This window comes from Coptis chinensis, chromosome 7, assembly GCF_015680905.1.
Source record: "Coptis chinensis isolate HL-2020 chromosome 7, ASM1568090v1, whole genome shotgun sequence".
NCBI classification, from domain to species: Eukaryota; Viridiplantae; Streptophyta; class Magnoliopsida; order Ranunculales; family Ranunculaceae; genus Coptis; species Coptis chinensis.
This window is the reverse complement of record NC_141462.1, coordinates 20,708,204-20,730,892: the sequence shown is the minus strand read 5'-3', so window position 1 is coordinate 20,730,892 and position 22,689 is coordinate 20,708,204. Positions and strand designations below refer to the sequence as shown.

The following is a 22,689-nucleotide window of genomic DNA, read 5'->3' as shown; positions in this document are numbered from 1 at the left end:
CTCGACCAATGTCAGTTAAGTCAAGTAACCAAACCTCAAATAAGAATAAAATTATAAATATTCAAACATCCTAAAAACCCTAATACACAACTTATGCAGTGCAACTAACATACATACATCTAAGTCCCATAACTATCAAAAGGCTTACGCCCTTAACAATAAGTACTTACTATAAAACTTTCTAAAAGAGATACAAAAGAGAAAGATAATAAAGCGTCTTGACAAGTGCAAGATCACTTGAGTACAAAACTAATATCGGTTAAACAAACTAAACAAATAAAGATATCTCTAATATAACAACTGGGTGGACACAAACACAACTAGAATTAATGACACTCATAGCAATAAATATCTAAGTTATAGTAAAACTTACTCTCGATTGCCAATTTCTCGCATCTGGCCGATTCAGAACCAAATGACATAATGCATAATATTAAACCTGAATCACTTAATATCAGTTCTTCCAAGCAAAATACGTGAGGACCTAATATTAAACATATCACACTAAGCACGCTCTAACATATATAGTTATGAAATAAAACAACGATCAAACATCGAAAACAAAGAACTCTACGGGGTGGGTATCTACCTACGGAAGCGGCTGTGCCAGGTGGCTACCTACGTACCCTTTCAGGGATCAAGCCATACGTAGTTTTTCCTTAGAACTCAACAGTTCAGCCTCTATCAAACAAACGTTACGACAAACAATATATTGCATAATAGAACTATAGCGTTCATTTACAGATAAAGATTTCAAATCATACCAGATAAAGGTGAGGTCAGAACTATAAAATCAACAACAAGTACCAATTCAACTAGACAAAATCCAAATTCAAACATAATTGTTCGAGCAAACAATAGCGTGACCAAACACACAATTAATCATTCATCCATCTACTGAGTTCTTGCATTCAAGGCTAAATCGGAATTTATACATAGAGATACCTGCAATTCACTTGAACTAGTTAAGAGGAGGGGTAGATGTACTTGCCTTCAGCAGTATTAACAAATTAAACTTCTTGGTATCGAATATCTCTTGGCTTTCCTCCATTATACATAATGGCTCCAATCCCAAGTTGATTTCGACTGAAATCAAATTAATCATAAACCACCAATTATCCCCATCAAAATAACTCCAATTCGACACCTCACAAATTAAACACTACTTTGTATTTCTTAGAAATAGTGATGATTAGGAGTCCTTCAATCACACAACTAGTCTGGAGTGAATTCTTCCCCACGACAAAACCATAATATTTTCTTTTGAAGACTTTAGAAAAAGAGATCGAAGTCAGAGAGAGAAGAGAGAGAAGGTCGAGACTATTCCCACTTTTTCTTTTCTTTTTTTTTTTTTCATGGGCCCAACCATGGTTCATGGGTCACCACCCGTAAGCCCAATAATACGGAGTTTTACATACTTGGTAGAAGAGAAGAAGAACAAAACAAAACAAAAAAGAAGTGGTAGTAGTAGTAGACTAGTGGTTTGGGCAGGGAATGGGTCAAGTTCAGGTCGGATATGGCTATATCCGAATTCGAAACCGAATAGTTTGACAATATCCGAACCCGAATATGAATAAATCTGAAATTTAATATCCGAACCCAAACCCGAATTCGAACCCGACCTAAATAAATAAACGGATATGAAAATCGATCTGAACCCAAACTATTCGGATTTAAGTCGGGTCGAGTCGGATTCGGGTCAAACCCGACCCGATTCCCTACCCTACTAGTGGTGCATTACGTTAGTACCTTATGGTGGGAGCTCCTGCTGAACGAAGTTAGAAGACTTGGATACTAGCTACTGAAGGAAGTTGGAGTTGTTAAAGAAAGTTGTTGTTCAACCTTGTTGAATACGGCTTTGAAGTTTGATATCTTAAGCATACTGGGTTTAATTAATCTTATAAGCTCTATTGGGCTTTTATTTCATTGAACATTTTCTTTTTTTGAAAAAAAAATACGGACCCGGCTAGACCGATTAGCCCGCCTAGTAAGTTAACTGACTTGTCCACCGATTATAGGCAGGTTATAACTTGCTCGCCAAGTCGCCATAACCTGTAACACAAACTGTGGTCGAGCCTGTTCTTCATTAAAATTTGTTTAAAAAATGTGTCCACTTGAGCTCAACTCACTCAAATTGTAGCACTAATGAATAACTCCTATTGAAAAAAATAAAAGAAAATAAAAATAATACCCAAACCATTTAGGGCTATCCACAAATATCATCTAAATCATCAGATTGAAACAATTAGAGGGCGACTAATAATTGTTAACATTATGATGCTTGCTATGTGGGTAAGTAATTGGGCAGAGCAGGCTACAAGACTAACTCAACTATTAAATTTGGGTTTAGGAGAATGGTAATGATTTTTACACCCCTAACAAAGTGACTATTGACCAACTAATACCTTGCCACACAGACCATGCAGCCCAAATAATTGTGCAAACTAGAAAACTGTACGTTCACTCTGTCGAGCAACCGAGCCAACTATGTGGCACATCAGATTTAAGTTTTAAGATTTAACATGTTGTACCTCTTTGTTCTAAAGTTGCACAAGACCACAAGTAACCTTGAAGCTTCTAAGGGGTCAAAAGCAGCAAGACCAAAATAAATAACTTTATAAGGGGATCCAAGCAAATTAACCCAAAGTTGTTATAACTACAAAATAGAACTCCCGCGCCCTGTATTGTGGAGCTCTTTACTCATTCTCCAAGTTTCTTGCTCTTCACTCAATTCTCTCTTTCTGTCCCTCCTCCATCAACATTAAAACCGCCTTCTCTCTATCACTTTCTAACTCTCTCTCTCTCTCTCTCTCTCTCTCTCTCTCTCTCTCTCTCTCTCTCTCTCTCTCTCTCTCTCTCTCTCTCTCTCTCTCTCTCTCTCTCTCTCTCTCTCTCTTATCCCAATTTTAGCCTCATTGATTCTTGGCTCTAATTCTTTGACATGTTTCGTGCATTACAACTGGTTGCAAGAAACACTCCTAATATAGGTGTGTTTCTGACCAATTTATTGAAAGATTGTGTTCATTAATTGGGTCACTTTAAGTTCGAGTTCTTATTGATTTTTCTCTCACTTTCAATAGGTTTGCTGATTCCCTTCTTTTTACAAACTTCTTACTGGATTTCAAGAACATTGCCATTGTTTGAGGTTAGTTTCAGTGCCGACCCTAAGGCAAAGCGACCCAAGCAATTGCTTTGGGCCACCAAACCAAAACAAAAAATAGGGTCACACTATTATCGGCCACAAAACAATAAACTTTCTAATAAAGAGTTCAGTTAGTTGCCACTTATTTAAATTATGACAAAAAATAAGCCAACCATATTTTAAAAAAAAATAAACACACGATTTCAATTAATCCCTCAATACCTTCTGAGACCCAACTCTTTATATTAAACTCTTTGGCAATACTTACCCCACTCATTACAAACAATTAAAAAAAAAAAAAAAAAAAAAAACACTAAACCAACTCACAATTAAAAAACCTAAACTTTTATCTATATCTAAAAAAACAAATAAAACTCTTCTTTCAAATAACAAAATCACTCACAATCCCCAAGAACCCAACTCCTTATTAAACTCTTTGACAATACTTACCCCACTCGTTACAAACAATAAAAAAAAACAAATAACACTAAGCCAACTCACAATTAAAAAACCCAAACTGTTATCTATATCTAAAAAAACAAATAAAACTCATCTGCCAAATAACAAAATCACTCACAATCCCCGAGAACCCAACTCCTTATTAAACTCTTTGGAAATACTTACCCCACTCCCACTCGTTACAAACAATTAAAAAAAGAACAAAAAACACTAAACCAATTCACAATTAAAATATCCAAACTTTTATCTATATCTAAAAAAACAAATAAAACTCCTTTGCCAAATAACAAAATCACTCACAATCCCTGCGAACCCAACTCCTTATCAAATTCTTTGGCAATACTTACCCTACTCGTTACAAACAATTAAAAAAACAAAAAACACTAAACTAACTCACAATTAAAAAATCCAAACTTTTATCTATATCTAAAAAAACAAATAAAACTCCTCCGCCAAATAACAAAATCACTCACAATCCCCGAGAACCCAACTCCTTTTTAAACTCTTTGGCAATACTTACCCCACTCATTACAAACAATTAAAAAAAACAAAAAACATTAAACCAACTCACAATTAAAAAACCCAAATTTTTATCTATATCTTAAAAAACAAATAAAACTCTTCTGTCAAATAACAAAATCACTTCACTCGCTCTCTCTTGGATTATATTGGATTAAAAAATGATAACATTAACGCATATAAGGCCACATTTTATTGTCTTGCTTTAGGCCACCAAAATGTCAAAGCCGGCACTGGTTAGTTTTAGTAATTGTTTATAAGGTTTCTTCTCATAATTTTGGTTTTACTGATTCTTGCCTCTCTTTATTTCAGTTCTTGCTTTTTGTTCATGTTCTAGGAAGAAAAACTGTTGGCTTTTGCTCATTTAAGCAAGAAACACTGTTAAAGGTCCATTTTTCCAATCAACTTGTTCAAAATCTATGTTCTTTAACTCGGTAAGTCGAAAGGCTTAAGTTCTTAAACTTTTTTTTTCACAAGTTCAACAAGTTTACAGATTCTCTTCTTGGTGCATTTTTTCTTGCGAATATATTTAGGACACAATCATTTGAGGTTAGTTTCTGTGCTTTAATGGAAACAGTTTTTTCGTAACTGGGTATACTAGATTCCAATAGTAGTTTTTTCTGATATTAACAACTTTTCTCTCTTTTTTGGATGTTTTGGAAAAAAGTGGATTTTCTGCTAATTGTAGGAACTAGATTTCATCAGGTATGTTATTGATGAATTCTTAAAAGAACTATTGGTTTGAGAATTTTTTTTGGGAAAATTGATGTGTATTTGTGATTGTGTTTTCGGATTTTTATGACAAATCTACTGAAGGTTTGGGTTTTTAAACTATTTTGCAGATGATTCATGGTATCTTGTAGAATATAATAATGACTTATGAGTACTAGACAGATGAGCCCTTCACCTGGTAAATTCTTGTTTTGGGAATGGATGTAGGAAGATTTAATTACTGCAACGATCAATTCCTTGTACCAACAGTTAGAAGTTGTTCTTCACGTCAAAGTGAAGAGCGCGCCCGCACCTCGAGTGCGCATGAAGTACTAGAACACGTCAAAGTGAAGAGCGTGCCCGCGCTTCGAGTATTGTTTAGAAACCCACTGCTTGTTTTGTATAGACTCTCACTGTGTGTATTTATTCCTATTTTAGGAACTTGTAATCTCTATATAAACTATTGTAATCTCTATAGAAATCAATCAAGTAAATATTTTCTCAAATCAATCTCTCTCTTTCTAATTTATCATGGTATCAGCCTAATTTCGATCCAAACCCTAACCCTAACCGCTCTAAGCTTCCGTCTCATCTCAATTCTCAATGGTCGATGCCTCAAACACCAATAATGACTCTCTTCCAGGTTCCAATGATACTTTCTTTGTACACCACTCAGATAGCCCCACGGCTATTTTCGTATCTCCTTTGTTATCCGGTGACAATTATTCGACTTGGTTACAGTCTATCTCTAGAGCCCTTCGAGCAAAGAATAAGTTTGGTTTTGTCGATGGCTCTGTCATACCACCCAACACTCCCAAAGAAAAATCCAAGTGGTCACGATGTGACGACCTCGTTGCTTCATGGATTCTCAATTCTATTACTCCAAATATCTATGGAAGCATCCTCTATGCCGACTCTGCATCCGAAATCTGGAAAGATCTAGGTGATCGTTTTTCACAAACTAATGCACCCAAGGTTTTTCAACTGAAGGATTCCATCACTCTTCTCAAGCAAGACAATTGTCCGGTATCTATTTATTTCACTTTGCTTAAATCTTTATGGGATGAATTAAGTTCTTTGTCTACTATGTCTGCTTGTACTTGTGGTCATGCATCTATTTTTACCAAAGAGGTTGAAGACGGTCGTTCTATGAAATTCTTGCAAGGCCTAGATGCTCGTTTTCAATCCATGCCACAGTCAAATTCTCTTAATGGACCACTTTTCCTCGTATGTACAAGATTTATTCTTTAATCTGTCAGGAAGAGAAGCAACAATAGATTCATGCACTCTCTCTTCCTTCTGCTCCAGACACTGCTGCCCTAAGTACTCACTTTCAAAAGACCAACTGGGCTTCTTCTTCGAAATCAAGCTCGTCTAAACCTCCGTAGCACAACACTGGTTCGCCTCAGTTTAGAGCGTGCGCGCCCTCAAATACAGAGCCACCAGAGCGCGCCAGTGCTCGTCCATTCTATAATCACTGTAACCGCATTGGATATCATATTGGTACATGTTACAAACTGCATGGTTATCCCCCCAAGCCTGCTCAAGCCAATTCAGTTGCTACGGACTCTAATTCTCTTGTTTTCTCTACTGAACAATATAACCAACTTCTCAGTTTGCTTGATCCAGGTAGTACCACTTCACAAGCAAATCTGACAGGTATATCTCTCTTGTGTTTTTCTAAATCCATATGGATCATTGACTCTGGTGCTACCAATCATGTATGTTCATCATTACATATGTTTTCTCATTATCATACTTGTTTAACACATTCTACTCTTAAACTTCCGGATGTAACAGACCATTTAATTACTCATATTGGTAGTATTATTCTCTCTCCTCTTTTGCGTCTTGACAATGTTCTATTTGTTCACACCTTTCATTTTAACTTGCTTTCCATTAGTGAACTAGTCAAATCTCACCCTATCTCTGTCACGTTCACTAATGATTCTTGCCTTTTTCAGGACCAGTTAACGAAGAAGAAGATTGGATTGGGACGGCTTAATGGGGGACTCTACCATCTCCAACTAGCTTATGTTTGCAGATTTTAGCTAAGCAGTTTCCTTTCATTTCTAGTTCCAATAATGCTACTTGCACTGTATGTCCGCAAGCTAAGCAGACAAGTTTATCTTTTTTTTTTATAGTTCAATAAAAACTATTAGACCTTTTCAAATGATTCATTGTGACATTTAGGGTCCTTTTCATTTACCATCATATTCCAATGCTCGTTTTTTCTTAACTATTGTTGATGATTTTAGTCTTGCTACATGGATTTATCTTATGCCTGTCAAATCTGAAACTGCCATGCATTTACAATCTTTTTTTGCCATGGTTCATACTCAATCTCATTCTATAATACATTCGCTCATATCTGGCCATACCAACATTGATGACCATTTTCATGAAATCCAAGTCCTTTGATCCGACAATGGATCCAAATTTATATCCCATAACATGCAACAATTTTTTTCCAAACATGGGGTTATCCACCAACGTAGTTGCGTTGCTACTCCCCAACAAAACGCTATTGTTGGAAGAAAACATCATCACTTACTAAATGTTGCACGAGCATTATGTTTTCAAGCTTATCTCCCGTTATCCTTCTGGGGTGAATGCATTCTCACCGCCAGCTATCTCATTAACAAAATTCCTAGCACCTTGTTAAATGACAAATCACCTCATAAGCTTTTGTTTACAACTAACACCTCCCACTCTTGCCCATCTTCGTGTTTTTGGTTGTTTATGTTTTGCTCACAACACTTCCATTAAAAATAAGTTTGATCACCGCGGGAAACCTGACATCTTCATTGGTTATCTTTATGCTTAGAAAGGCTATCGCATTTATGATTTATCTTCCAATAAAATTTATACTTCCCGTGACATGATTTTCAATGAGAATTTCTTCCCCTATCAACATTTATCTTCTCCACCATCACATCTGCCAGTTTATCCTTTACCTATCCCAGACAATGAAACTTTTGACATTCGATCCTCTCATATCATTCCAGTAGATAGAGTGCGCCCGCGCTCTGATCCTGCACAAATAGAGCGCACCCGCGCCCTCTCTCCTGACAATCTTCCAGCTCCGTCACCTGCAATTTTGGACCTCCCCAGCCACCACACCCCAACCCTCCTACCTCACTTCGATCTACTAGAGTGTGAAACCCCCCACCACTTCTCATCAAAGATTATCATTGCCCTACTCTCACCAAGGCTCCTACAGTCCCTCGTTCAGCCAACCTCATCCAATCGGACTCTAAGGTAACACGGTCTTCCACTCCATATCATATGGCTTTCTATGTTTCTGACATTAATTTTTCTACTTGTCATAACACTTTTTTGTCTAAAGTGTCTTCTTCAGTTGTTCCTACATCTTTTTCTCAAGCTGTCAAAATTCCAGAATGGAGAGCTATTATGGCTGTTGAAATTGCAGCTTTGGAACAGAATAATACATAGACTCTTGTTCCGTTATCTTCTCATCATAAGCCTATTGGTTGTAAATGAGTTTTCAAGATTAAATATCATTTAGATGGTTCTATTGAACGTTACAAAGCTCATCTTGTTGCTAAGGGTTACAATCAGATTGAAGGCCAAGACTATCATGACACTTTTGCACCCGTTGCTAAACTAGTCACTGTTCGATTACTTCTCTCCATTGCTGCTATCAGACATTGGTCCCTTCATCAGCTGGATGTCCACAATGCCTTTCTCCAAGGCGATTTGGATGAAACTGTATATATAATCTTACCTTCTGGATTTGCCAAATAGGGGGAGCACAAGATCTGTCGCCTAAATAAGTCCTTATATGGACTCAAGCAGGCTTCTCGGCAATGGTTTGCCAAACTCTCCACTCTTATCACTTTCGGGTTCACTCAGTCTAAGTCTGATTATTATATTCTCTATTCAGTAATATTTGTGGTTCTAATGCTATATTTGTCCTTGTTTATGTGAACGACATTCTAATCACTGGCAACAATCCATCTCTCATTCAGAACTTGAAGCTTTTTTTTAGAAGCAAAGTTCTATATCAAGGACTTGGGACGTCTAAAATATTTCTTGGATATTGAGGTGGATCGTTCCAAAGAAGGATTATTTGTTACACAGCGCAAATGTCTTTTAGACATTCTGTCTGATTGTGGTACCACTGGTAGTCGTATTTCTGAGTTCCCTATGGAACAAAACATTAACCTCCATACTGATGATGGCACATTACTTCAGGATCCTACTGTCTATCGTCGCTTGATTGGGCGTCTCTTATATCTCACAGCTACACGTCCAGATATCACTTATTCTGTTAATTATCTCAGCCGTTGCATGCAGTCCCCATGGACTCCACATCTAGATACTGCTCATCGTATACTCCGCTACCTTAAAGGTTCGATCAACAAAGGGATTTTTTATCCGCTCATAGTTCTTTACATATCTCTGGTTTCTGTGACTCTGATTGGGTTGGCTGCCCTGTCACTCGTCGTTCTACTAGTGGTTATTGCACTTTTCTTGGTTCTAGCCCTATATCCTGGAAGACAAAGAAACAGAGCATTGTATCCCGTTCTTCTGCTGAAGCCGAATATCGTTCCATGGCTACCCTGGCGTGTGAACTTCAATGGTTGAAGTATCTTCTCTCGCACTTCGGCAATGACCATGTTTTGTGATAATCAAGCCGCCCTCCATCTCTATCAAAATCCAATTTTTCATGAATGAACGAAGCACATCGAATTGGACTGTCATTTCTTACGCGACAAGATACATGCCAAGTTATTATCTCCTTCGTTCGTTCCATCCTCCGATTAGGTGGCTGACGCCTTCACTAAACCTCTCGGCAAGGACACCTTTCTAAGATTAATTCGCAAGTTGGGAGTTCTTGACATTCACTCTCCAACTTGAGGGGGAGTATTAGAAGTTGTTCTTCACGTCAAAGTGAAGAGCGCGCCCACGCCCTATTCACAGTATAATTTAGCGCCCAGCGCCGAAAGCGCATGAAGTCTTGGAACACGCCAAAGTGAAAGAGCACACACAACATAATTAGAGCACCGAAAGTATTGTTTAGAAATCCACCGCTTGTTTTGTACAGACTTGCACTGTGTGTATTTATTTCTATTTTAGGAACTTGTAATCTCTATATAAACTATTGTAATCTCTATAGAAATCAATCAAGTAAATATTCTCTCAAATCAATCTCTCTCTCTCTAATTTATCAGTATATGAGCTGGTTCATTGAAATAAAAAATGAGCTGGTCAGCTAGAAGCTTTTTTTTTTGGTACACGAAGTATGGTAAGAAAATGTACTACCTGCAGCTGCAGGTCCTGAAATTATATTGAAGAAACTCGTAATCCCTCAACTTGCAGGTGGGAGCATCTATATTTTGTGGTTTTGATGTGTCTGATGCACTTCGTCTCCTTTGTTGTTGAACATACACGTATCTTATACACCGATGAAGCTATTACTAGGAGCTCTGTTTGTTTCACTCTGGCTGTGTTTTACGCTGCAATGGGACATTCGTACAAGACTGATGCCGTCAGGCTTCCTGATTGGGCCGTGAAGTTGGAAGTAGGGTCCTCCTTGGTTCACCTGGTTTACAGCTTGATTTACCTTGTTAATACCTGTTTTGAGGCATGGTTTGAACTTCCCTTCCCCGCTTCTGTTCATATTGTAGCATACGTTGTGTGGGGGTACTCTTTGCTTATTTGGTGTTGGCGCGTTTATAAGACCATCACAGTACCTGCTGCCACTTCTGACCATGGAGAGTGAATTGTTACTTATGCTCCTCTTTTGTTGGACAGCACTTTTGGTGTAGTATTTCCTTTTGTTATAGGTTTTCTTTTTGTTGTAGGATTTCCTTTGTAAGAGATCCATCACCCCTGATTGAATCTGTATAGTGGTACTGAAATTCAAAGAATGATAACACTTACGACTTAGTATTCAGCTTCAACCATGTTACCTGCTCTCATCTGCAATATTTGCTAGAGTAACTGTCATCGTACTTATAGATACTGCAGTAGTATATAAGACCAAAAGATGCTCCATAGTCCGGACATACTTTTGATGATTGCATATTTTAAGAATTGCCTTTTAATTGGGCCGCAAGTACACATTACAGAGCTCAGGAAAACTGGAACAAGATGATACAATCCATGATTCAAATGAAGTAGAAGACTAGAAGCCTCTAGTTAGTCAGTTCGTGTCCACCCATGTGAAACGTACCACAAGAAAATTAAATGAGAAACTGCTAATGGAGGATAAAAGGATTCCTTGACATGGAGATTGTTTAAGTCTTTAAGATATCAGAGAACCCATTGAGCCATTGAGGTGCCTCCTATTGTGGTCTCCTTGGATGGCACATGAATTGGCTTAGTAAGTTCACTGAATCACTGAAAAACCAATATCTGGTCTTGTTATCGTGAGGTGAATCAGACGTCCAACTAGTTATTTGTATTTTGTCGAATCTGAGGGAGGTTCACCTTGAGTGGAATCAAGTCTAACATTGTTGAGAGAGAGGTTCGCATGTTCTCTAATTGCCAATATTCTGGATCAGAGTAACTAACAGGTTTAGGGCTAGGTACTTTTGTGCAGAATTCATAAGATGAGCGGATGTACCTACTGCAGAAAGCCAAGGGATATCAGGAGAGCATGTTTATGCACCCGTAGTCCCACGGACAGCCTTTTTTTTTTTTTTTTTTTTTTTTTTTTTTTTTTCTGGAATGCCACGATATTCAAGAACAAATCTAAACTGAGGTGTCTCAAATTAGATTCAAGCAGAATCACAGATACACGCAGAGAGTTAAATTAATGAAGAAGCCTTTTGACACTATAGCATTGAGAGTCTCGTTTCAGAGCCAAGGATTTGAAGTTTCATCCTAAGTCAACAAAGTTACCCGTTGGAGATTGCCATGGAAAAGCAGGATTTGGGTGCGCACACTGGTGAAGCCTTGTTTTTGTACACTAGCATCAAGCAATGTAAAGTCAGTTTTGCAGTTAAAACTATTAGCTATTGACGTTGTCAAGTTGGCCTTATCGAATGTATCAAGACAGGCATTCCTACAAACCACATCCGCTCAGATTCGCAAGCAGTTAGGATTCTGGCTGGGTTAACTAAAGCTCCTTATCATTGTCAGAATACTCTCAATCAACAGGATGAGAGAGAGGATAGACAAAATACAAAGGCAGGCCGTCTGGATAGCTTAAAAAATGTAAGCGATTCACTCTGTCCATTGTTTCACGAGGAAGCATTTTATAGCAAGAAGAAGTTGAACTCAATAGGTGTGGAAGTATGAAGTCATTCATTCACAAGCTAAGGCGAAATATGATGTATTTTCTTGCGAAATATTAAATATTATCACAAGAAATTAAAATCCCAGAGCAATCAATAGGAACCGTAATATAAGGGGTGCAATAGGCTTAATTTTCATGAAGGAAAATTATAGACTAACTAAGCACAAGTGCTTAACGTCTAGTTAATTTGTAGTAAACTCTGGAGTTTACGTACTGGGAAAAAAAATTCTGACAGTATGACAACATTATTAACACACTTTACAATTTGTGTAATCAGTGGCGGAGCCAGGAAATTGGGTGAGGGTGAACCACAACTAGTCACTATATAAAAACTAAAATAAAATAACACCCAATTTGTAGAATTTTTGTTTTCCCTTGCATATTTTTTAAAAGTAAAAAAGAAAAAAAACACAATTCGAATCCCATCACAAAAGACATGTAAATTTTGGAATTACAAAAAACTAGATTTCTTAATAGATGGATTTAGGAGGAAAAAATAAATAAAAATACACGGACATTTAGCTTTAAAAAATTAGGAACTTAAGAAGAAAGTGCCTACAAATATATGCTTCTTACAAATATATATGCTTATGGAAACCACTTTAAAATTCCACAAATGAAAAAAGCAATGAATTCTTTGGAACTGTAAGAAAAATAGTTCAAAAAGCATTGGGAAAAAAAAAATAAGCACTTAGGCGCAATAAAGAATATTATAGAATGTTTAGACATTTTTTTTTGGCTAAAGGGTAATTAATATTAATAGCAAAAAATGGTGTTACAGACTTACAAAGCGTTTACAAATTCTGGATTGGGAATATAATTCCCATGTTTACGCTTTCTCTAAAATCTATAGTGGGTAAGCAAAATTTGGATTTTCAAACTAGTTTGTTGCGCCAACATGGTTTATGATCCCACCATTGTTTTAAACTGTACATGTTTAGACACCAGTACATTTTTTTTTGTGTCACTTTAGCATTTATTTTAATTGTTTTCGTTTTCATTCAATCCCAAAATTCCAACCAATGCCTTAAGTAGATTCAAAAGTAAATTTACTACAATTTTATGCAACAAATTAAAATTGTAATGGACTCAAGTAACCGATGGATTGAATTCATTACATACAAAATTGAATTATAACTAATAAAATTCATTATAAAAAAAACTAAAAAAATAAGAGATTGGGGAATTAAGGTTTAGAAAACATACCAATAAACATACATATGAATTATTGGGACTGAGACTTGAGAATGTTATTATTCTTTTTTTCTCTTTCATCTTTTTTGTTTTTCCAAACAAGGAAAAACACTTGCCAAAAGTGTTGTATCTCAAAATACATAAAATTAGAGATGGAAAGTTTTCTCATGTTAGTTAAGGGAAGGGGGTTTTTATTTTTGGTCGGTTATAGTGAGGGTTTAATAACAAAATCATTTTCACATATATACTAGTCACTTTTTAGGAAGAAATTGAGGGTGAGCCAGGGCGTACTCTAGTCCCCCCTGGCTCCGCCACTGCGTGTAATGAAAGCACCTAACTTCAATCACTACTACAGAAAAGCACTTATACCACGGTTGGCATCAATTCAATACCCACGGTTTTGCCAAAAACAGTGGTATATTACAAATTGCCACGGTATAAGTTTTAAAATCTTTTGGGAACTATTATATACCACTAATTTGCAGAAACAGTGACATAAGAACTATTGTTTACCACGGTTTTGCGGAAACAGTGACATAAGTACTCTTATTTACCACTGTGACCCGTTCCACAATATAATGGAAACAACTAAATCTAAGCCATCTTGGCCCAACCGTGGGAACAAAAAAAAATATATAATTAAGAGAACACTCCTCTTAGTGCTCAACTTGGTCATCTCTCTATCATCTATAGCCCACTCTTCCAACTCTCTCTCTCTCACTTCTGTAGTTGTAAACTAGCCACCCTGTTCTTAACTTGGTGGTTTCACCAAATTATTCAACACCGCGTTTTCAACTTCTATTTCATGTTCTCATTTGATCCTTTCTTTTTTCAGAAACATCGGTGTGTTTTCATCTGCTATTTAGGGTTTAGAAGAAATTTAAGGATAGTTGAGTTAGGATTTCAGGAGTATTTAATGTGATTTAACTTGTTAGGAAAATCTAAGAATTTGGGGATGTGATTTTGGGGAATTAATCAATTGGGAATTAATCCGGTATGGGGGTAGAGGTCAGAGGGGGTTTCCTTAAAACAGTGAAATTGGGGATTGGGTTTCTTTCCTTGTTCACTTTTTGAAGATTGATGTGAAAGAAGATGAAGTGGTGATGAACTTTTCAGGATTCCAATCATTCAGGTGAGCTATTATTTCAGGTTCTTAGAATTCATCGGTATGTATGAAATGTTTGAAGAAATTCTTCATCGAGAACTGTTGCTGTATATATAGATGTCTTTATTTGATTGATTGTTCAGTAGAGATACATCATATAATTTCACTAGAGATTGTAAATTTGATAGAAAGTTGGAACAAGAGTTTCGGTTGCTTATTAAAAAGTACTAAAATCAAATCTATTCTTATCTATTATTTGGTTTCAGGTTAAAAGGCCAATTAAGGGATCCTCGATCAGGTTTGTTTCATTTTATATTTCTACAATCTTTTGTGTACTTAGTTAAATTTATGTTTGAGAACATAAATTTTCAGTAGCACTCAAATCTAAAACACCTGTGGCCGATCCTGAATGTATTAAACTATTAAAGAGTGTTAATTGTGAGAATCCGCGTAACACACATACAATTGAAAGAAAGTGTGGATATACACTTGAATTGCGCACTCTAGGGTTTGGAAAAAGGAATAATTTATTGCAATTTGCATATTGGTACAGGTTTGAGTCAGTAGAGAGGCTCTTTGGTACACGTTTTATGGCATATATGACATTTTTTGTGGATGGGTTGCCCTAGCTTGTTTATGCTAAGCTCTAGTTTTTTGTATAGCCATCTAAGCACCATCCTCGGAGCATGTGACTATTTCATGTAGGTTTGGAGTTTATCCTCAAGCCAACATTGATACCAGATATGTAGTTAACCTTATTTTAGTGATAAAGGGTTTACTCCTTAACCATTAACCTATAAGTGTTTTCCAGCACATGGAGTAATTAATGGTTGTCCTACTCTAGAAAAGAATTCAGTTGGCAATGATGCTCTGTGGGAAGAGTTCTCTCATAGTAGAACTCGATTACTGACAAAGTTGTCTCTACAAAAACTTTGTTTGAAGTGAGGATAATATTTTTCTTCCGGTTGCTTGATTTGTAAAACAAGGGTGTAGTACATGCATTCCTTATTCAGCCCAACTTTTGTTATGCCCGACCTAATGGATAGTGATTCTAATTTGTATGCCCCTCTTGCTAGTATTACAATATTACTTTGTACCTAGTATCTTAATGCTTAGCTTATACATGCATGAGTTAACAAAGTGGGGGGATCGGGACTAAGAAAATAAAAAGGGGGGATTCACCTGGGGGTCACAAGTTTATATTTGTTTTAATGTACTTAATTTTTTCTTAACAATTTTTTTAGTAGCTTTAATAACGTAGTGGAAATCTTGATTTGTACGTGGTGTTAGTATTGAGTAGTTGGAGAAAAGCTATGAAGCTCTTACTATTTTTGCATGAATCCGGCCTTCATATCTTTCAATATGTTAATGAAATACTAATATATATACTTTCTTTGTTCTTATATTTTTATGAAGGAGTTGCTAGGTAGTATGGTTGGATAAAGGGGACATTCTTTAGAAAAGGAAGATCAAGCGGTGTTTTAATACTTATCTTTTCTTTTGCTAAGAAAATGAGGCTTGAGAAGCTAGCAACAAAGGAAAATGGAAAGCAGGAGCTTGGCTAGCTAGAGAAGAGGACCACCCATTTCTTGTTATGCAAAGAATCAAAGCAACATAAAGATTTCAGGTAAGAATTTCCAAACCAAATTTCAAGGTTATACTCTTGTTACTTGAGTGAATATATAATTGTCTTTAAACCATGAGTAAGTCTATCCACTATTAGTTTGATACAAGTGATCAACATGGTACTTACATGCATATATACATGCACTACTACATGGTACTTACATGCATATATACATGCACTACTACAGAAAGACACATTAACCACGGTTGGTCAACTAGTATATACCACTATTCCATTAATAACAGTGGCATATAGTCATTTACCACGGTACAAAAGACTTTTCTAGTTTTGGAACAAACAAATACCACTAATTTTGTAAAACAGTGGTATATAATACGACATATACCACAGTACTATCAGATATAGCCTAATTTATTTTTTGGTGTTAGTATTTCCCACTGTTTCCTTGAAAACGGTGGTTTATATTTTGGGCAAAATTACACCTACCGTGGAGAGAAAGTAGTTCCCAAAATAACAGAGAAAAACTGAAATAGGAAAAACAAACGGGGAAAACCCCGTACGTTTATAGCAACCCCCACTTCTCCCACTCACGCTAAATCTCACTGTTTGATTTCGTTTTCGAGGGGACAAAAAAAATTTTGAGCGGTGAAGAATTTGCGCCAGGGACAAGAGCTCAAATTCGCCACTAATATTGGTCTTCTAACAATGGTATGCCCTCCTCCCACTCTGGCTACATGATTTAATTAAAAAAAATCTTTCTTTTTTCCTAGTTTCAGTATCATTCCCGTCCTTTTTTTAATTAGGGTTTTGATTTTCTTCCCCTTAATCTTTGCTTTCCTTTAATTTTGTGTTATTCATTTGATTAAGCTTTGAGAGTATTAATTTCGTGTTATTCTTTTAGGGTTTGTTGTGGGAACTGCAATTGAATGACGAAAAGACTTGGTTAGTACTTTTTGGAGCGAGTGTTTCACTACTATTGAGTTCTTAATTGCAATCCTTTTACTTCTTGATTTTGTTTCACTTTATAGTTTTTATTCAGTTTCTTTATTGTTTTTTGATGGTGGCTATTTTTAATTTAACAGCTAAAATTCATTCCCTTTTGCAAGTCTAATCTGGGTAATAACGGTTAATTCGTTTATGGTCATGCAATAATGCAAGCTTGCACTGCGATCTGTCAAAATTTCGTTCTATTGCAAACCTAGCATTTCTTTATTTGAGGTAAGGCACATTTGAATGCGTCTCATTGTTTGTAGTTTGGTTGTGTTGCCTTAGTTATTCTTTGGGTAGAACTACTGAAATATAGTCATGTTGTCAATTCTAGATAAAGGAGACAGTGTTTCGTCAAAGTTATTCATTGTGTTTTCTTATTTTGGTATTGTTGGGGGTATATATAGTGATATCTAGCTAGCCACTTATGGATGTTATTCAATTTGTCATTGCTATTTATTTATTTTGGCGAAGGTATGTATTATTCATTGTGTTATATATGTAACCAATGGAAGTGTTCATATGTAAAGCTAATATGCATATATAATACAAAGTCAGATTGGATTTCCAATAACATTCAATTGGATGATTTCTCATCTTAGACTATCCAATTAACTTGTGGGCAAATTAAATCTGTTAGAACATGGCATGGGTTGTTTGATTAAGCATTTGCTCCCTAGTGGCTGTTTAATACATTTGACTTTGATATGCATGTAGTTACTGTAATAATCTGGAAGTATATAGGGTCAATTTAGTAATTTTATGAATATTGTTTAGACTATTTTAGTAATTTCATTTTAGTTGGGAGCCGCCAGATACTAATTTATTCTTAACACAATGATTTTGATTATTGATCTGCTTTAATTATTGTTGAAGTATTTATGTAGTGCATGGATAACACTACACCATTTGGGCTATTTTGCAACCATTGGGATTTTCCATTAGTAACACATATACATCCGTTAGTTAATTTATAACATTTAATATCCACTGGTAATACAGGTATCCGTTAGAAAATATTGTGTAATGTTTTTTTGTATATTTTGTGACGTTTATAAATACATTACAGAGTTGGCAAAATAAGGGAAGAATTACATTGTTAAAATAAAATTAAAAAAAAAAAAAAAAACGTAATAACGAAAACTTAAGCGGGATTTTTTTTCTACTTGTCTAAACCCGATGCCCTAAAAAGAATAATCAGGAAAAAAAAACAGTGGTGCCGACTTTCTCGCTGCATAAGTTGTCATATCAAATATTGATTTTGTTCAAATAAAATTGATTCCAGGTTTCTAAAGTTAAAACTGATCTATGTTCTAGGGTATCAATTCATCTCAGAGATCTGCGTTTTGTCACTAAGTGTTCGATCTACTCAAGGTAATGAATTTACGCCATCAACTTTTTTAAAAGTATGGGTTTGGTCCAAGTTTGGATTTTTCAAATTTTTCGATAAAAGATTCATCTTTTATATAAAAGGTGATCGTTTGATAGTTATTAGTTATTTGATTCTAAGGTTTTTTGGTTTTTTGTTAGATCTATTTACTCCATGTGTTGTGACTTGATTTTCTTAGTGTTTTTATTATTGTTGTTAGTATTGTTAGTATTGGAGGTGCTTGCTTGAAGCAAAAAGAGTGCTACCGACACAATGAACTAGCTAGTGTAGTACCAATGGTCAAGAAGTTTCACTTTTGTTTAGCTATATATCACCACCTCCACGAATCAAAGAAGGGGGAAAACTTTGGTGTCTAGGACCTTGTATTGCCATTATAATAATTAACCATGGAATCTATTCAAGTTCTCAACAAAAGATAGCATGGTATTTGAAACCCACTTTTACAAACTAGTAATTGGGACCAAACATTGACTTGGTAGCTTGTTGGAGTAGGGGTCGCATGATTACTTTGGTTTGGTTTTGTTCTTTCAATTGCCAACCTTTACCTTCACTCTCATGCATTATGTTGGCATGTTTCATAAGCAATCCTACCTATATTAATATCCGTTTCTCCCAAGATGCTCATAGTGAGCCACATCAGCAAAGTTTTTAAAATAGTCCATATTTGAAAAATAATTACTTGCCTTCTTACCAAACTAACCCTGAATTTGGCCTGCTCTCTAATTTAATATAAATTAAAATTGTCCTTTCATGTGTTATGCTAAAACAAAAAACAAAGCTACGCATTATTTCATTATTTCAAATGTACGCATGGGATAAAAAAAAACAAATTCTAAAAAACAATGGATTAGTTAATTGATATGTATTAGTTATTGGATATGGATATGGATATGTATTAGTTAATAGATATGGATATGGATTACTTATTGGATATGGATATGTTAAACTTCCAGGTGCTTCCCTTAAATATAGGCCCAGACATGATGGGTTTAAGAATAACAGGCCCGGCCACAGGTCGGGCTGCATGGCTAGTTAAATGTAGTATTAGAACTAGCTACTTGAGTTACCTTTTAATACTAGTTATAGCTATGGGAGAACAAGGTTGTACTTGGCCAAAAGAATTTTTCACTCGAGTCTTTACATTTTATATGGCCTTTCACTTTTGGGTTATATATGTTGTTTCAAAAAAATTAAAATAATCGACACGTTATAATACCTTTAGTCAATGTGTTTTCTTTGCATAGGACAGAGAATGTTACGAACAGATTGCTTGATTTTTTTATTCATTTTTTTTTTGCTGATTATTCTTTAATCGTATGACATATATATTATATGTATGGATAAACTTCAAGGAGGGATTAATATTATGCACGAATACAATCTTTCCCATTGGTAGTGTAGTGTCCGTGAAATCTGGTAGAATTGCTCAACATTTTACTTTTCCGAGTTTCGTTTTTCAAAAATTGTTTGAAATGTATAGGAACACTAGAAGTCCTAGTCTTACCATCCATTTAGCAATTGAGTAATGTGACGTCCTTTGATCTATCTTCGGGATTCGATTAGAATTTATTAATCCCTTTTGACACTAAATAAGTCTACTTTCTTGGATTATAGACATGTACCCCTTTTGGTTCCTAGTATAAAAATGTAGTGTCCCAGTAGGCGAGTGAGGCACTAGGTTTCCAAAGTAGCGCTTGGGGCTGCCTCTTAGGCGTTGCCAACGCCTTTGGTATCAAGATATAACGTTTTCACTAAAAATTGCCATCTTGTCTGCCTTAGGCATCATAGCACCTTGGCCGCCTCGGCACTTCCTTTGAAAACATCAGGTTTCCGAGTTAATTGACATGGTAACTACTATTTGTGATTGAAAGTGAAATGGTAAATTGTTTTTGATAAAATTTGTACTTTGTTGTTAATGACTTGTTGTTCTACTGTTTTGGGAATCAAGTTGTAAGAATTCTTGAGAGGATATTAGCAGATTTTATGTATTCTGGATGTTGTATTTGTTGGAAAATAATTTTTTGTGGTATCCTCTTTCCGAACAATTACTGGATGTTCTGTTTTGTGTGGACAGTTAATTACTAGATGTTGTATTTGTTGGACACTATTTGTTAGTGGTACTCTCATTCTAAATAAATAATGGATGTCGTATTTCTTGTGGAAATTGCTTGTTACGGGATACTATATTTTTCCTGGTACCCTAATTCACTAGTTCCCATGTGTGGACACTGATTACCAAAGAATTGATTTTTATGTAAAATATGTCTTGTAGTCTTTGTTTTTTCTCCTTTTAGATATACTCCTGCGAAGTTGCTTTTCTTATGGTACTCACACTTCAAAACGAAACATGGAATCCTTATTATTAAAAAGGACTGTGTATTGTATTTGTGGGGTTTTAAATACAGAAACCACAATGGAAAAAATTAATTAAGTGGGAGAAAAGCAGTTAAAACAGGGTACAAATTAAATAACTCTAGTGGTGGAGCTCTGTGGGGAGGGACCTCTGTCATGCTGGGATGGTGGCGAGAACAGGGAACTAAAATAGAGTGGGTGCAGGGACGGGGACGCAATCGCAGTCCCACTCCGCCCTGTCCTGTTTATATCCCTATGGTGACTGGGGATCAATTTTTAGTGAAGGAATAATGTCAAGCATGGCACACAAAGGCCAGGTGATCATCTGTGATTGCACATTTCATGCATAACATACCATAACGAACTAGATAAATTGAAGTTATTGCTATGATATAAATAAGAAATGTTCTTTTCTACCGTGAATATCATGGACATTTCTTGTGTTGCTACCATAAGGATTTACAGATGGAAATTCACTGCAGGAGCCCAGATGGGAAAAGATGTGTAGAGCTGAAGCCAAACTGTCTTTTTGAACATGATAAGAGTGTAATGTAACATCATGTCCTTCTCTCCTTCCTTTTTTGTTTATTCTTTCAGCAAATGCCTAATAGAATCCTAGTTTTGTGTTATAGGTTGGAGCAGTAGTGATTGGACTTGATCCATATATCAATTATTACAAACTCCAGTGAGTTACCAACATTCTCTTTCTGTTCACCATTTTCAAAGCATTATCATATGGTTTGTTGTTGGTTGCTATTACTATTATATTAAGAAATATGGTGGCTCGTGATGGTTTTTCAGGTGACAACTTTCCCCTTAACAAATTGATCTCCAGACCCTTTATACTGTACCGGGCTGGGATGCTAGTTTGCAGAAGAAAGTAAGGGCAGTACTTATGATACCTCCTTATACTTGTTAGTTGAGTTGGGATCCCATTCCCATCCCACCACTTGGGGCAAATTTGAGAAGGTTCATCTTCACTCCAATGTGCTGCAACAGTTCCGATAATAGACCTGTCCAAAACAGAAGGTTTAGCAGTTTGAGATCCTCCACTAGATGTGCATCCACAATTCTGATCCCCGGCATTCCTTGTAGATGATGGTGGCTTCACCTAGTGAGACAAGCTCGTATCATAATAACCTCTTTTCTATATGTATTTTATGTGCCTGTGTAAACGACATACGAACGCGCAGAACTACCACTTTCATTCTGCTCAAGAGATTCACTTTGACTATCAACTTCTTCATGGTTGTAGTAACTGTCTTCTTTCAGTGCCATCAACTGAGATAAATTGTGAACGGGTATCCTATAGTGGTAGAGTTGGTATCCAGGAAAATGGGGTGTTTCAGCCGGAAGCGAATGAGGATGAGTTTTAGCTATGTTCGGACCCCTCCAGTTTAATTTATGAGTCTTACCTTTTTAATTTATGAAAAGGAATTTGAAATTTGTTTTCTTAGTGCACTTAAAAAAATTAATGGAAGTTTTTTTTTATTATTATTAGCTTTTTTTGCAATGTTTGATAATTTTTTGTACATTTTGGAATTTGTTGGGAAGATGGAAATGTTGTACGTAGGCAGGCTGTGTAAATTTTGTTATGCAGGTTCGGTTTTTAAGTGGAAGACTGTTATTAGCATTATATATATATATATATATATACCATGGTTTGGCATAAACCGTAGTATTTAGTATAACTATATACCACGGTATTATAACACATACACTAATATAAACCACGGTTTCAATAGCTTATATGCCACGGTTCTGTTGACAATCGTGGTATATCATGGGCATACAAACCACGGTTCTTTGAAAAACCGTGGTATCTGTTAAACATATATACCACAGTTTTGCTATTATTATATACCACACCACCTATTGTCACGGTTGCATAACATTGGTAAATATATTTATACCACACTTAAAAACAATGGTATAAGTGTCATTCTGTAGTAGTGAATAACTTGGGACTTTT

The 22,689-nt window shown here is 35.9% G+C and overlaps 2 long non-coding RNA genes across 2 annotated transcripts; both read left to right on the top strand.

Annotated features, from left to right (window-relative positions):
• The first annotated feature begins 14,310 nt into the window (after positions 1-14,310).
• Positions 14,311-16,188, top strand: LOC147486548 (uncharacterized). The gene is made up of 3 exons (XR_015203229.1): positions 14,311-14,427; positions 14,667-14,698; positions 15,817-16,188. It is a non-coding gene; the product is annotated as an uncharacterized LOC147486548 (long non-coding RNA).
• A 128-nt stretch (positions 16,189-16,316) lies between these two features.
• On the top strand, positions 16,317-22,217 carry LOC147486547 (uncharacterized). Its single transcript, XR_015201652.1, has 6 exons — positions 16,317-16,696; positions 16,890-16,930; positions 17,095-17,206; positions 21,200-21,268; positions 21,350-21,402; positions 21,519-22,217. It is a non-coding gene; the product is annotated as an uncharacterized LOC147486547 (long non-coding RNA).
• Positions 22,218-22,689: the final 472 nt, after the last annotated feature.